Raw genomic sequence first — 15,497 nt, 5'->3', positions numbered from 1 at the left:
CGCAGAAAAGGATGTTGCAGTAGTCGAAGCGGGAGATCATCACACATCCTGCATCCCATAGTCCAGTGTCCATATACCCATCATACATATCCTACATCCCACAGCCCAGTGCCCATTTACCCATCAAACATCCTCCGTCCCATGCCCATATATCCATCACACATCCTCCATCCCATAGTCCCGTGCCCATATACCCATCATACATATCCTCCATCCCATAGCACAATGCCCCTATACTCATCACACATCCTCCATCCCATAGTCCAGTGCACATATACCCATCATACATATCCTGCATCCCATAGTCTAGTACCCATATACCCATCATGCATATTCTCCATCCCATAGTCCCGTGCCCATATATCCATCACACATATCCTCCATCCAATAATCCAGTGCCCATATACCCATCATACATACTCCATCCCATAGTCCAGTGCCCATATACCCATCATACACATCCTCATTCCCATAGTCCAGTGCCCATATACCCATCATACACATCCTCAATCCCATAGTCCTGTGCCCATATTCCCATCACACATCCTCCATCCCATAGTACAGTAGTACAGTGCCCATATATCCATCATACACATCCTCCATCCCATAGTACAGTGCCCATATACCCATCATACACATCCTCCATCCCATAGTCCGGTGCCCATATACCCATTATACCCAATGCAAGTCAATGGGGGAGCATAGTCGGCAGTGAGTGGAGGCCAGGAAAACATGTACAGTGCCCATTTTAATAGCAGAAACATACATTCTTGTTACTGAAGCTTGTCAATCTTAATTTGCCTTATAATAATAGTAAGGCATTGGAACTGTAATGAGAGGCTGACACAGTGAGTAGGCCCAAATCAGTAAGTAGGCTAAATGCAGTTCAAAATTGGTAACAGAAGTAAACAGGCGGCACTGGTTTGTTCAGTGTAGGAGAACATCAAGGAGCGGCAGACACCGTTAGTAGACACCCCAACCCAACTAGTAGACCAAATGCAGTTGTTCCATTTAACAACTATTTAACAAGAGCCTGAAGATAGAAGCTCAGGAAACACAACCAGTAGAACACCTTGGAGCGGCAGACACCGTCTCTACAACCCAGACCCAACTTGTAGGCCTAATGCAGTGTTGTTTCAACAACTACAGTGGGGCAAAAAAGTATTTAGTCAGTCAGCAATAGTGCAAGTTCCACCACTTAAAAAGATGAGAGGCGTCTGTAATTTACATCATAGGTAGACCTCAACTATGGGAGACAAACTGAGAAAAAAAAATCCAGAAAATCACATTGTCTGTTTTTTTAACATTTTATTTGCATATTATGGTGGAAAATAAGTATTTGGTCAGAAACAAAATTTCATCTCAATACTTTGTAATATATCCTTTGTTGGCAATGACAGAGGTCAAACGTTTTCTGTAAGTCTTCACAAGGTTGCCACACACTGTTGTTGGTATGTTGGCCCATTCCTCCATGCAGATCTCCTCTAGAGCAGTGATGTTTTTGGCTTTTCGCTTGGCAACACGGACTTTCAACTCCCTCCAAAGGTTTTCTATAGGGTTGAGATCTGGAGACTGGCTAGGCCACTCCAGGACCTTGAAATGCTTCTTACGAAGCCACTCCTTCGTTGCCCTGGCGGTGTGCTTTGGATCATTGTCATGTTGAAAGACCCAGCCACGTTTCATCTTCAATGCCCTTGCTGATGGAAGGAGGTTTGCACTCAAAATCTCACGATACATGGCCCCATTCATTCTTTCATGTACCCGGATCAGTCGTCCTGGCCCCTTTGCAGAGAAACAGCCCCAAAGCATGATGTTTCCACCACCATGCTTTACAGTAGGTATGGTGTTTGATGGATGCAACTCAGTATTCTTTTTCCTCCAAACACGACAAGTTGTGTTTCTACCAAACAGTTCCAGTTTGGTTTCATCAGACCATAGGACATTCTTCCAAAACTCCTCTGGATCATCCAAATGCTCTCTAGCAAACTTCAGACGGGCCCGGACATGTACTGGCTTAAGCAGTGGGACACGTCTGGCACTGCAGGATCTGAGTCCATGGTGGCGTAGTGTGTTACTTATGGTAGGCCTTGTTACATTGGTCCCAGCTCTCTGCAGTTCATTCACTATGTCCCCCCGCGTGGTTCTGGGATTTTTGCTCAGCGTTCTTGTGATCATTCTGACCCCACGGGGTGGGATTTTGCGTGGAGCCCCAGATCGAGGGAGATTATCAGTGGTCTTGTATGTCTTCCATTTTCTAATTATTGCTCCCACTGTTGATTTCTTCACTCCAAGCTGGTTGGCTATTGCAGATTCAGTCTTCCCAGCCTGGTGCAGGGCTACAATTTTGTTTCTGGTGTCCTTTGACAGCTCTTTGGTCTTCACCATAGTGGAGTTTGGAGTCAGACTGTTTGAGGGTGTGCACAGGTGTCTTTTTATACTGATAACAAGTTTAAACAGGTGCCATTACTACAGGTAATGAGTGGAGGAAAGAGGAGACTCTTAAAGAAGAAGTTACAGGTCTGTGAGAGCCAGAAATCTTGATTGTTTGTTTCTGACCAAATACTTATTTTCCACCATAATATGCAAAAAAAATGATAAAAAAAACAGACAATGTGATTTTCTGGATTTTTTTTTCTCAGTTTGTCTCCCATAGTTGAGGTCTACCTATAATGTAAATTACAGACGCCTCTCATCTTTTTAAGTGGTGGAACTTGCACTATTGCTGACTGACTAAATACTTTTTTGCCCCACTGTACTTAATGAGAGCTTCAAGATAGAAGCTAGGGAGAGGCAACCTGGAGAACACCTTGGAGCGGCAGACACCGTCTCTACAACCCAGACCCAACTTGTAGGCCTAATGCAGTGTTGTTTCAACAACTACTTAATGAGAGCTTCAAGATAGAAGCTAGGGAGAGGCAACCTGGAGAACACCTTGGAGCGGCAGACACCGTCTCTACAACCCAGACCCAACTTGTAGGCCTAATGCAGTGTTGTTTCAACAACTACTTAACGAGAGCTTCAAGATAGAAGCTAGTGAGAGGCAACCTGGAGAACACCTTGGAGCGGCAGACACCGTCTCTACAACCAAGACCCAACTTGTAGGCCTAATGCAGTGTTGTTTCAACAACTACTTAATGAGAGCTTCAAGATAGAAGCTAGGGAGAGGCAACCTGGAGAACATCTTGGAGTGGCAGACACCGTCTCTACAACCCAGACCCAACTTGTAGGCCTAATGCAGTGTTGTTTCAACAACTACTTAATGAGAGCTTCAAGATAGAAGCTAGGGAGAGGCAACCTGGAGAACATCTTGGAGCGGCAGACACCGTCTCTACAACCCAGACCCAACTTGTAGGCCTAATGCAGTGTTGTTTCAACAACTACTTAATGAGAGCTTCAAGATAGAAGCTAGGGAGAGGCAACCTGGAGAACATCTTGGAGTGGCAGACACCGTCTCTACAACCCAGACCCAACTTGTAGGCCTAATGCATTGCTGTTTCAACAACTACTTAATGAGAGCCTGAAAATGGAATTTCAGGACAAGAAACCATGAGAACAGCATGGAGCGGCATACACCATTAGTAGGCCCCAACCACACTAGTAGGCCAAATTCAGTGTAATATTAACAACTACTTAAGGAGAGCCTGAAAATGGAATTTCAGGACAGGAAACCAGGAGAACAGCAAGGAGCGGCAGACACCGTTAGTAGGCCCCAACCCAACTAGTAGGCCAAATGCAGATGTTCCATTTAACAACTATTTAACTAGAGCCTGAAGATAGAAGCTCAGTAAAGGCAAACCTGAGAACACCTTGGAGCGGAAGACTCAGTTTGCAGACCACAACGAAACTTGTGGCCCCAATGCAGTTTTATAATTCCGACAGGCTGAAAACCAGCCTTTTTTTTTTTTTTTTTTTTAGAGGAGGACAGCTGTATTATGTGGCGCAGACAGACACTGCTAGTAGGCCTTACACCACAAAGTAGGCTCACTGCAGGTTGAAAAAAAGTTACATGGGTACACGGTCGGCATTGGTGTGCTCAGCGGAGGACAAATGGAAGGAGGGACCGCAGACACACTTAGTAGGCCTAAAATTAAAAAAAATAGGCTCAAAGCACCTTCGATTATGTGGCAGGGGTACACAGGCAGCATTGGTGTGGTCAGCGGAGGACGATTGGAAGGAGTGTCTGACACAGTTAGTACTGCCACAAAATAAAAAGATGTTAATGTCTCGCAAAACAACAAAACCAAAAAACAAAAGGGTGGCATACTTAGGTAGAGGGGAGATTCAGACATAGTAATTTGGCGCTAAGTATTTACTGGTGTCAATATAGGACACTGACCCTGACTATTTTAACTAGCATCATACATGTCAACAAATTGATATTGTCAGTGCCAGGCATTGAAGGATGTCAGCGCATAGACTAAACATTGTTGGAGCTGTGAGAGATAATTTTGCAAGTGGTAGAGCACTGTTTGAGCTGGGGGGGGGGGGAACTCTCTTGTGGCCGTCGGTACAGGCCCAGGGCCCCTCATGTTACAATGGTGTGTCTGATGTTGGGTGCGCGCCACCACCGCCAGAGATACTTTATTGTACTATGAGGGACCCAGTGGCAGTGCCATCGACCAAAAGCGGGCACACCCACCTCTTCAGACAAACGGCACTCTCACGGGTGCTTGCGCCAAGTGGCGAGACCACGGCCCCGTGGGGGGAGTTAGCCCATTTAGGGAGGTGTAAACATGTCGTATGCTGGACAAACAGCTGCTGCAAATTAAGAGATTGGAACAGTCAGTAAGACCAGTCCACAAGCAAGACCTTTTTATAGGAAAGCTAGGTGTCAGCTGGGAAAGGTGGGGCAAAATAATTATAAATCCATGAGTGGTTCATTTTAATGAAGGTTAGATCAGCAACATTTTGGGTAGCCAGACGAGTCCTTTTTTCGGTCAATATTGAACCAGCAGCACTGAATACTCTTTCTGATAGCACACTAGCTGCTGGGCAAGCAAGCTCCTGCAATGCATATTCGGCCAATTCAGGCCAGGTGGCTATTTTGGATGCCCAGTAATCAAATGGGAATGACGGTTGAGGGAGAACATCGATAAGGGATGAAAAATAGTTAGTAACCATACTGGACAAATGTTGTCTCCTGTCACTTTGAATTAATGCTGCAGTACCTGCCCTGTCTGCGGTCATTGCGAAATCACTCCACAACCTGGTCAGAAAACCCCTCTGTCCAACGCCACTTCTGATTTGTGCAACTCTAACACCTCTGCCCTGTTGCCCCCTGCAGCTCGTGTGAGAACCATCACCGGCGCTGTGTGCTGGGAATGTCTGAATCAAACGGTCTACAAGAGTTGCTTGTTTGGTTGCTAATATTTGTTCGAGGTTCTCATGTGGCATGATATTTTGCAATTTGCCTTTATAGCGAGGATCAAGGAGGCAGGCCAACCAGTAATCATCATCGGTCATCATTTTAATAATGCGTGGGTCCCTTTTGAGGATACGTAAGGCATAATCCGCCATGTGGGCCAAAGTTCCAGTTGTCAAATCTGCGGTTGTGTCTGGTTGAGGGGCAGTTTCAGGCAAATCTACGTCACTTGTCTCCCTCAAAAAACCTGAACCCGGCCTTGCAATGCCACCAGTTGCTATTGGCCCCGGAGAAGCTTCCTCATTCAAAAAATACTCATCCCCATCATCCCCTTAGTCCTCCTCCTCTTCGCCTGCTACCTCGTCCTGTAGACTGCCCTGACCAGACAATGGCTGACTCTCATCAAGGCTTCCCTCTTCCTCGGCTGCAGACGCCTGCTCCTTTATGTGCGTCAAACTTTGCATCAGCAGGTGCATTAGGGGGATGCTCATGCTTATTATGGCGTTGTCTGCACTAACCAGCCATGTGCATTCCTTAAAACACTGAAGGACTTGACACAGGTCTTGTACCTTCGACCACTGCACACCTGACAACTCCATGTCTGCCATCCAACTGCCTGCCCGTGTATGTGTATCCTCCCACAAATCCATAACAGCACGCCTCTGTTCGCACAGTCTCTGAAGCATGTGCACTGTGGAGTTCCACCTTGTTGCAACGTCGATGATTAGGCGATGCTGGGGAAGGTTCAAAGACCGCTGATGGTTCTGCAAACGGCTGGAGTGCACGAGCGAACGGCGGATATGCGAGCAAAGTCTGCGCACTTGGAGGAGCGGGTCGGGTAACTCCGGATAACTTTTCAGGAAGCACTGTTCCACCAGGTTTAAGGTGTGAACCAGGCAAGGAATGTGTTTCAGTTGTGAAAGGGCTATGGCAGCCATAAAATTCCTTCCGTTATCACTCACTACCTTGCCTACCTCAAGATGTACAGTGCCCAGCCATGACTGAGTTTCTTTCTGCAAGAACTAGGACAGAACTTCTGTGGTGTGTCTGTTGTCGCCCAAACACTTCATTGCCAATACAACCTGCTGACGCTTGCCACTAGCTGTCCCATAATGGGAAACCTCGTGTGCAACAGTGGCAGCTGCGGATGGAGTGCTCGTGCGACTGCGGTCTGTGGACGAGCTCTCGCTTCTGCAGGAGGACGAGGAGGAGGGGGGGCGAACGCCTACAGCCAACTGTTTCCTAGACCGTGGGCTAGGCAGAACTGTCCCAATATTGCTGTCCCCTGTGGACCCTGCATCCACCACATTAACCCAGTGTGCCGTGATGGACACGTAACGTCCCTGGCCATGCCTACTGGACCATGCATCTGTTGTCAGGTGCACCTTTCTACTCACAGATTGCCTGAGTGCATGGACGATGCGGTCTTTTACATGCTGGTGGAGGGCTGGGATGGCTTTTCTCAAAAAGAAGTGTCGACTGGGAAGCTCGTAGCGTGGTTCAGCGTAGTCCATCAGGGCTTTGAAAGCTTCGCTTTCAACTAACCGGTAGGGCATCATCTTTAATGAGATTAGTCTAGCAATGTGGGCGTTCAAACCCTGTGTACGCGGATGCAAGGATGAGTACTTCCTTTTCCTAACGAGAGTCTCATGTAGGGTGAGCTGGACTGGAGAGCTGCAGATCGTGGAACTAGCGGGGGTGCCGGTGGACATGGCAGACTGAGAGAGGGTTGGAGATGGTATTCTTGCTGGTGCCCTACATGCAGTGTTTCCTACTACGAAACTGGTGATTCCTTGACTGCTTTGGCCTGGCGACGAAATCTGCACATTTACTGCAGGTGGTGCGGGCAGGGCTGCCACTAGAAATTTCGGGGCCCCATACTGGCAAAATTTTCGGGGCCCCCTTGAGACTCCGCCCAGGCTCCACCCCAGCCCCGCCTCCAGGCTCCACCCCTCGAACTGTCCACAGTCCCACCGCTCTCTCTTGGAAAAACTCCACTTCTCACCAATCACACATTAACAGTTCCCATCACCAGATCACACATATAGCAGGCAGCTTTTGTTTTGGCCAAAAGATTTTTTAAGCCGCCACCATAACACGGTAGACACTTTTGGCCGGGCCCTACTCTGCTGTAACCTATTAAATATTTGTTAAAATATGCAATACAATTTAGGTATATTTTTATTTATTTTTCAATTTTTAAAATGCCCAATAATATCACATAGAAGGAACAAATACCACAACACCATGACCAGATGACATATTACCACCACAGTGATCGAATAATATCACATACAAGGAACAAATACCACAACACCATGACCAGACCACATATTACCACCACAGTGATCGAATAATATCACATACAAGGAACAAATACCACAACACCATGTCCAGACCACATATTACCACCACATAGTGACTGAATACTACAATTCTGATCAGTAATTTTTAAAAAAGCACCATACTATCACCATAAGTGCCATTATACACAGGAGATCTGTACTTAGTATGCAGTGTCTGTGTACAGATAATATAGTGATCACTAGTGAAATTATACACAGGAGCTCTGTATACAGTGTATAGTGTCAGTGTATAGGTAACACACTGACTCACCAGTGACGTCTCTAGGTGAAGTCCTTCATCTTTCATCCAACACAGACCGCCATCATTTCATCCAGCCAGGACTTCTCTCTGCAGGAAATAACACAGTTATCTCGAGCTCCGCTTGCAGAACACATTACTTAATTTTTCACAACTTCTACATTACACCACATGAAGAAGGCGACATAGTATCACTCTATACAGTAACAGGACCGCCCCCCATTTAAAACAGTATACTCAAAAAATAAAATAAATACATCACTGCAGTAATAATATCCCTAAATTAGCCCCTATGGTATTAATAATATCACCCAGCCTGGCCCCGTGTGTCTCATTCCTGGCGTCAGCCAGATATTCTCCCATCCTGCCCTCATGAGTATCCATTCTGCCCCATATGATCTCCTTATCCTGCCCCATATGATCGCCCCATGTGATCTCTCCATCCTGCCCCATCTGTCTCCATCATATACATCCTGCCCCATGATCCTGCACGATCTGTCTCCAATTCTGCCCCCAGTGTCTCCAATCATGCCCCATGTCTCCATTCTGCCCCCTATGTCTCCAACCATGCCCCCATGTCTGCAATCCTGACACTTGTCTCCAATCATGCCCCCTGTGTCTCCATTCTGCCCCATCTGTCTCCAATCCTGCCCCATCTGTCTCCAGTCATGCCCCCATGTCTTTCATCCTGCCCCGTGTCTCCAATCATGCCTCGTATCTCCATTCTGCCCCGTGTCTCGCATTCTGCCCCTGGGTCTCACAGTCTGCCCCTGGGTCCAGCATTCTGCACCTGTCACTGTGTCCAGCATTCTGCCCCTGTCACTGTGTCCAGCATTTCTGCCCCACTGTGTCCAGCATTCTGCCCCACTGTGTCCAACATTCTGCCCCACTGTGTGTCCTGCATTCTGCCCCACTGTGTCCAGCATTCTGCCCCACTGTGTCCAGCATTCTGCCCCACTGTGTCCAGCATTCTGTCCCACTGTGTCCAGCATTTCTGCCCCACTGTGTCCAGCATTCTGCCCCACTGTGTCCAGCATTCTGTCCCACTGTGTCCAGCATTTCTGCCCCACTGTGTCCAGCATTTCTGCCCCACTGTGTCCAGCATTTCTGCCCCACTGTGTCCAGCATTTCTGCCCCACTGTGTCCAGCATTTCTGCCCCACTGTGTCCAGCATTTCTGCCCCACTGTGTCCAGCATTTCTGCCCCACTGTGTCCAGCATTTCTGCCCCACTGTGTCCAGCATTTCTGCCCCACTGTGTCCAGCATTCTGCCCCACTGTGTCCAGCATTTCTGCCCCTGTGTGTCCACCATTCTGCCCCTGTGTGTCCACCATTCTGCCCCACTGTGTCCACCATTCTGCCCCACTGTGTCCAGCATTTCTGCCCCACTGTGTCCGGCATTTCTGCCCCTGTGTGTCCAGCATTCTGCCCCACTGTGTCCACCATTCTGCCCCTGTGTGTCCAGCATTTCTGCCCCTGTGTGTCCATCGTCCTGCCCCCCGGATCGCAGCAGCTCTCAAAGAAAAAAAAAAACACAACTTCTTACCTGGCCAAGCTCCAGCGCCGGGTGAAGCTCCCTCTCCAGGCTCCACACAGACGCACTCGCCGCCGGGCCCGGCGGCTGACAATTACGTCAGACGCCGGCGACGCCGGCGAGTTCGCACTGCGGCCCTATTCAGCCGCCAGCCTCAGACTGGCTGGCGGCTGTTAACTATTGACGTGCGGGCGCGGGCCCGCACGTCAATAGTGTGCCGCTGCCGCAGCGCCTGCAGGGGGGGCCCGGTGACCAGATGAGACGGGGCCCGATGCGGGCCCCCTCTGCTCACCGGGCCCCATACGCCAGTCACGGCTGTCATGCCCTGATGGCGGCCCTGGGTGCGGGAAATGGTGGGCTTACAGTGAGGGAAGGGATGTAGCGTTGCTGACTAGCTTCATTGGCCGAGGGTGCTACAACCTTAAGGGACGTTTGGTAGTGAGTCCAGGCTTGCAAATTCATGGTGGTTAAATGTCTACGCATGCAACTTGTATTGAGACTTTTAAGATTCTGACCTCTGCTTAAGGTAGTTGAACATTTTTGACAGATGACTTTGCGCTGATCATTTGGATGTTGTTTAAAAAAATGCCAGACTGCACTCTTTCTACTATCGGATACCTTTTCAGGTATTGCAGACTGAGCTTCTTTAACCGGATGTCCACGCTGTCCTACAACTGGTTTTGGTTTTGCCACGCGTTTTTGGCCAGATACGGGCCTGGCAGATGGAACCTGTTGCGATGTTGATGCCTTCTGCGGCTCCTCCTCCTCCGCTTCAGAGCTACTGCCGCCTGCACCCTGTTCCCCCAATGGCTGCCAATCGGGGTCAACAACTGGGTCATCTATGACCTCCTCTTCTATCTCGTGTGCAACTTTGTCTGTGTCACCATGTAAGCCTGTGGTATAGCGTTCGTGACGGGGCACCATAGTCTCATCAGGGTCTGATTCTGGATCAGTACACTGCGAGGGCAATGTTCTGGTCTGAGTCAAAGGACCAGCATAGTAATCTGGCTGTGGCTGTGCATCTGTGCACTCCATGTCCGATTCAACTTGTAATGGGCATGGCCTGTTAACTGTTTCACTTTCTAACTCAGGAACGGTATGTGTAAAGAGCTCCATGGAGTAACCCGTTGTGTCACCTGACGCATCCTTCTCTGTTGTTCTTGGTGAAGAAGACAAGGAAGCGACTTGTCCCTGACCATAAACATCCACTAACGACGCGCTGCTTTTACATTTAGCAGTTTCAGAAGAGGAGGCGAAAGAGCTAGAGGCTGAGTCAGCAAGGAAAGCCAAAACTTGTTCTTGCTGCTCTGAATTTAAAAGCGGTTTTCCTACTCCCAGAAAAGGGAGCGTTCGAGGCCTTGTGTAGCCAGACGACGAACCTGGCTCAACAACTCGAGACTTAGGTGCTATATTGCTTTTCCTACGACCACCTGATGCTCCACCACCACTACCATCATTACCAGCTGGCAATGACCGCCCACGGCCACGACCTCTTCCACCAGACTTCCTCATTGTTTGAAAAACGTAACCAAACTAATGGTATTTGTTACTGTAAAACCAGTTACAAGGTGAACTCAAACTTCTGTTGGATTTATATATCCCTTTATAGGTGGGTGAGACTGCAGGGAAAATCAGGCCCAATGTATAACAGTACAGAGCTTCAGTGGCAGACAGATATGCCACTAACAGGACTGACGCTGATGCAGACACTAACAATTACAATCTCCCCCTTTTTATTTTTTCTGGGAGAATATTGAAGAAATGTGGCCCACTCTTATACAGTATATGTTCTGTGGCACAAAATTAGAGACAGATGCCACAAACAGCACTGGCAATGAGGCAGAATTGCCAATCTTAATCTCCCATTATGTTTTTTTTTCAGGGAGAATTTAAAAGAAATCTGGCCCAGTATTACAAACTAGGTTTAATGTGGCACAAAATTTGAGACAGGTGGCACACACAGGAGTGGCACTGAAGCAGAAATGCCAATCTTAATCTCCCACTATGTTTATTTTTTCAAGGAGAATTGAAAAGAAATCTGGCCCAGTATTACACACTAGGTTTAATGTGGCACAAAATTTGAGACAGGTGGCACACACAGGAGTGGCACTGAAGCAGAAATGCCAATCTTAGGCTATGTGCACACGTTCAGGATTTCTCACAGAAAATTCCTGAGAAAAAACAGACATTTTCTGCAAGAAATCTGCAAAAAAACCGCATGCGTTTTTGCCGCGTTTTTGCCGCGGTTTTGATGCGTTTTTGCCGCGTTTTTTTCCGGACACTTCCCAATGCATTTTGTAGTGGGAAATCCGCAAAAAAAACCCGCAAAATTAACCCCTTTACCCCCAAGGGTGGTTTGCACGTTAATGACCGGGCCAATTTTTAGGCTATATTCACACTTTGCGGATTTTGCTGCGGATCCGCAGCGGATTTGACCGCTGCGGATCCGCAGCAGTTTCCCATGAGTTTACATTTCAATGTAAACCTATGGGAAACAAAAAACGCTGTGCACATGCTGCAGAAAAATCCGCGCGGAAACGCTGCGGATTACATTCCGCAGCATGTCACTTCTTTTCTGCGGATTTTCAGCTGCTCCAATAGAAAACTGCAGTTGAAAATCCGCAGAAGAAAACGCAGTAAAAACCGCGATAAATCCGCAGTAAAAACCACGATGGGTTTTCACTGCGGATTTTGCAATTCCGCTGCGGAAAAATCCGCAGTGGAATCTGCAAAGTGTGCACATAGCCTTACAATTCTGACCACTGTCCCTTTATGAGGTTATAACTCTGGAACGCTTCGATGGATCCCAGTGATTCTAACATTTTCTCGTGACATATTGTACTTCATGACAATGGTAAAAATTCTTTGATAGTACCTGCGATTATTTGTGAAAAAAACGGAAATTTGGCGAAAATTATGGAAATTTCGCAATTTTCCAACTTTGAATTTTTATGCAATTAAATCACAGAGATATGTCACACAAAATAATAATAAAATACTTAATAAGTAACATTTCCCACATGTCTACTTTACATCAGCACAATTTTGGAACCAAAATTTTTTTTTGTTAGGGAGTTATAAGGGTTAAAAGTTGACAAGCAATTTCTCATTTCTACAACACCATTTTTTTTTAGGGACCACATCTCATTTGAAGTCATTTTGAGGGGTCTATATGATAGAAAATACCCAAGTGTGACACCATTCTACAAACTACACCCCTCAAGGTGCTCAAACCATATTCAAGAAGTTTATTAACCCTTCTGGTGCTTCACAGGAATTTTTTGAATGTTTAAATAAAAATGAACATTTAACTTTTTTTCACAAAAAAATTAATTCAGCTCCAATTTGTTTTATTTTACCAAGGGTAACAGGAGAAAATGGACCCCAAACATTGTTGTACAATTTGTCCTGAGTACGCCAAATCCCCACATGTGGGGGTAAACCACTGTTTGGGCGCATGGCAGAGCTCGGAAGCGAAGGAGCGCCATTTGACTTTTCAATGCAAAATTGACAGGAATTGAGATGGGACGCCATGTTGCATTTGAAGAGCCACTGATGTGCCTAAACATTGAAACCCCCCACAAGTGACACCATTTTGGAAAGTAGACCCCCTAAGGAACTTATCTAGAGGTGTGGTGAGCACTTTGACCCACCAAGTGCTTCACAGAAGTTTATAATGCAGAGCCGTAAAAATAAAACAAAATTTTTTTCCCACGAAAATTATTTTTTTAGCCCCCAGTTTTGTATTTTCCCGAGGGTAACAGGAGAAATTGGACCCCAAAATGTGTTGCCCAATTTGTCCTGAGTGCGATGATACACCATATGTGGGGGGAACCACTGTTTGGGCACATGGGAGGGCTCGGAAGGGAAGGAGTGCCATTTGAATGCAGACTTATGGAATGGTCTGCAGGTGTCACATTGCGTTTGCAGAGCCCCTAATGTACCTAAACAGTAGAAACTCCCCACAAGTGACACCATTTTGGAAAGGAGACCCCCTTAGGAACTTATCTAGATGTGTGCTGAGCGCTTTGACCCACCAAGGGCTTCACAGAAGTTTATAATGGAGAGCCGTAAAAATAAAACAAAAATTTTTTCCCTCAAAAATTATTTTTTAGCCCCCAGTTTTGTATTTTCCCGAGGGTAACATGAGAAATTGGACCCCACAATTTGTTGTCCAATTTGTCTGGAGTGCGCTGATACCCCATATGTGGGGGGGAACCACTGTTTGGGCGCATGGGAGGGCTTGGAAGGGAAGGAGCTCCATTTGGAATGAGGACTTAGATGGAATGGTCTGCAGGTGTCACATTGCATTTGCAGAGCCCCTAATGTACCTAAACAGTAGAAACCTCCCACAAGTGACACCATTTTGGAAACTAGACCCCCTAAGGAACTCATCTAGATGTGTTGTGATAGCTTTGAACCCCCAAGTGTTTCACTACCGTTTGTAACGCAGAGCCATGAAAATTAAAAAAATCTTTCCCCCAAAATTATTTTTTAGCCCCCAGTTTTGTATTTTCCCGAGGGTAAGAGGAGAAATTCGACCCCAAAAGTTGTTGTCCAATTTGTCCTGAGTACGCTGATACCCCGTATGTTGGGGGGAACCACCGTTTGAGCGCATGGCAGAGCTCGGAAGGGAAGGAGCGCCATTTGCAATGCAGACTTAGATGGAATGGTCTGCAGGCGTCACATTGCGTTTGCAGAACCCCTTAATGTACCTAAACAGTAGAAACCCCCCACAAGTGACCCCATATTGGAAACTAGACCCCCAAGGGAACTAATTTAGATGTGTTGTGAGAACTTTGAACCCCCAAGTGTTTCACTACAGTTTATAACGCAGAGCCGTGAAGATAAAAAATCTTTTTTTTTCCCACAAAAATTATTTTTTAGCCCCCAGTTTTGTATTTTCCCAAGTGTAACAGGAGAAATTGGACCCGAAAAGTTGTTGTCCTATTTGTCCTGAGTACGCTGATACCCCATATGTTGGGGTAAACCCCTGTTTGGGCACACGGGAGAGCTCGGAAGGGAAGAAGCACTGTTTTACTTTTTCAATGCAGAATTGGCTGGAATTGAGATCGGACGCCATGTCGCGTTTGGAGAGCCCCTGATGTGCCTAAACAGTGGAAACCCCACAATTTTAACTGAAACCCTAATCCAAACACACCCCTAACCCTAATCCCAACAGTAACCCTAACCACACCTCTAACCCTGACACACCCCTAACCCTAATCCCAACCCTATTCCCAACTGTAAATGTAATCTAAACCCTATCTGTAACTTTAGCCCCAACCCGAACCCTAACTTTAGCCCCAACCCAAACTGTAGCCCTAACCCTAACCCTAACCCTAGCCCTCACCCTAGCCCTAACCCTAACCCTAGCCCTAACCCTAGCCCTAACCCTAGCCCTAACCCTAACCCTAACCCTAACCCTAGCCCTCACCCTAGCCCTAACCCTAGCCCTAACCCTAATGGGAAAATGGAAATAAATACATTTTTTTAATTTTTCCCTAACTAAGGGGGTGATGAAGGGGGGTTTGATTTACTTTTATAGCGGGTTATTTAGCGGATTTTTATGATTGGCAGCCGTCACACACTGAAAGACGCTTTTTATTGCAAAAAATATTTTTTGCGTTACCACATTTTGAGAGCTATAATTTTTCCATATTTTGGTCCACAGAGTCATGTGAGGTCTTGTTTTTTGCGGGACGAGTTGACGTTTTTATTGGTAACATTTTCGGGCACGTGACATTTTTTGATCGCTTTTTATTCCAATTTTTGTGAGGCAGAATGACCAAAAACCAGCTATTCATGAATTTCTTTTGGGGGAGGCGTTTATACCGTTCCGCGTTTGGTAAAATTGATAAAGCAGTTTTATTCTTCGGGTCAGTACGATTACAGCGACACCTCATTTATATCATTTTTTTTGTGTTTTAGCGCTTTTATACGATAAAAACTATTTTATAGAAAAAATAATTATTTTTGCATCGCTTTATTCTCAGGA

The 15,497-nt window shown here is 46.6% G+C and overlaps 1 protein-coding gene across 1 annotated transcript in view; it reads right to left on the bottom strand.

Annotated features, from left to right (window-relative positions):
* Positions 1 to 15,497, bottom strand: part of LOC138662926 (oocyte zinc finger protein XlCOF8.4-like) — an 866,299-nt gene that overhangs the window by 118,432 nt on the left and 732,370 nt on the right. The gene's annotated exons all lie outside the window — the stretch shown is intronic.

Source organism: Ranitomeya imitator, chromosome 2 (genome assembly GCF_032444005.1).
Source record: "Ranitomeya imitator isolate aRanImi1 chromosome 2, aRanImi1.pri, whole genome shotgun sequence".
Lineage (NCBI taxonomy): Eukaryota > Metazoa > Chordata > Amphibia > Anura > Dendrobatidae > Ranitomeya > Ranitomeya imitator.
Note: the sequence above shows the minus strand (reverse complement) of the source record. Positions and strands in the feature narration are given on the sequence as shown.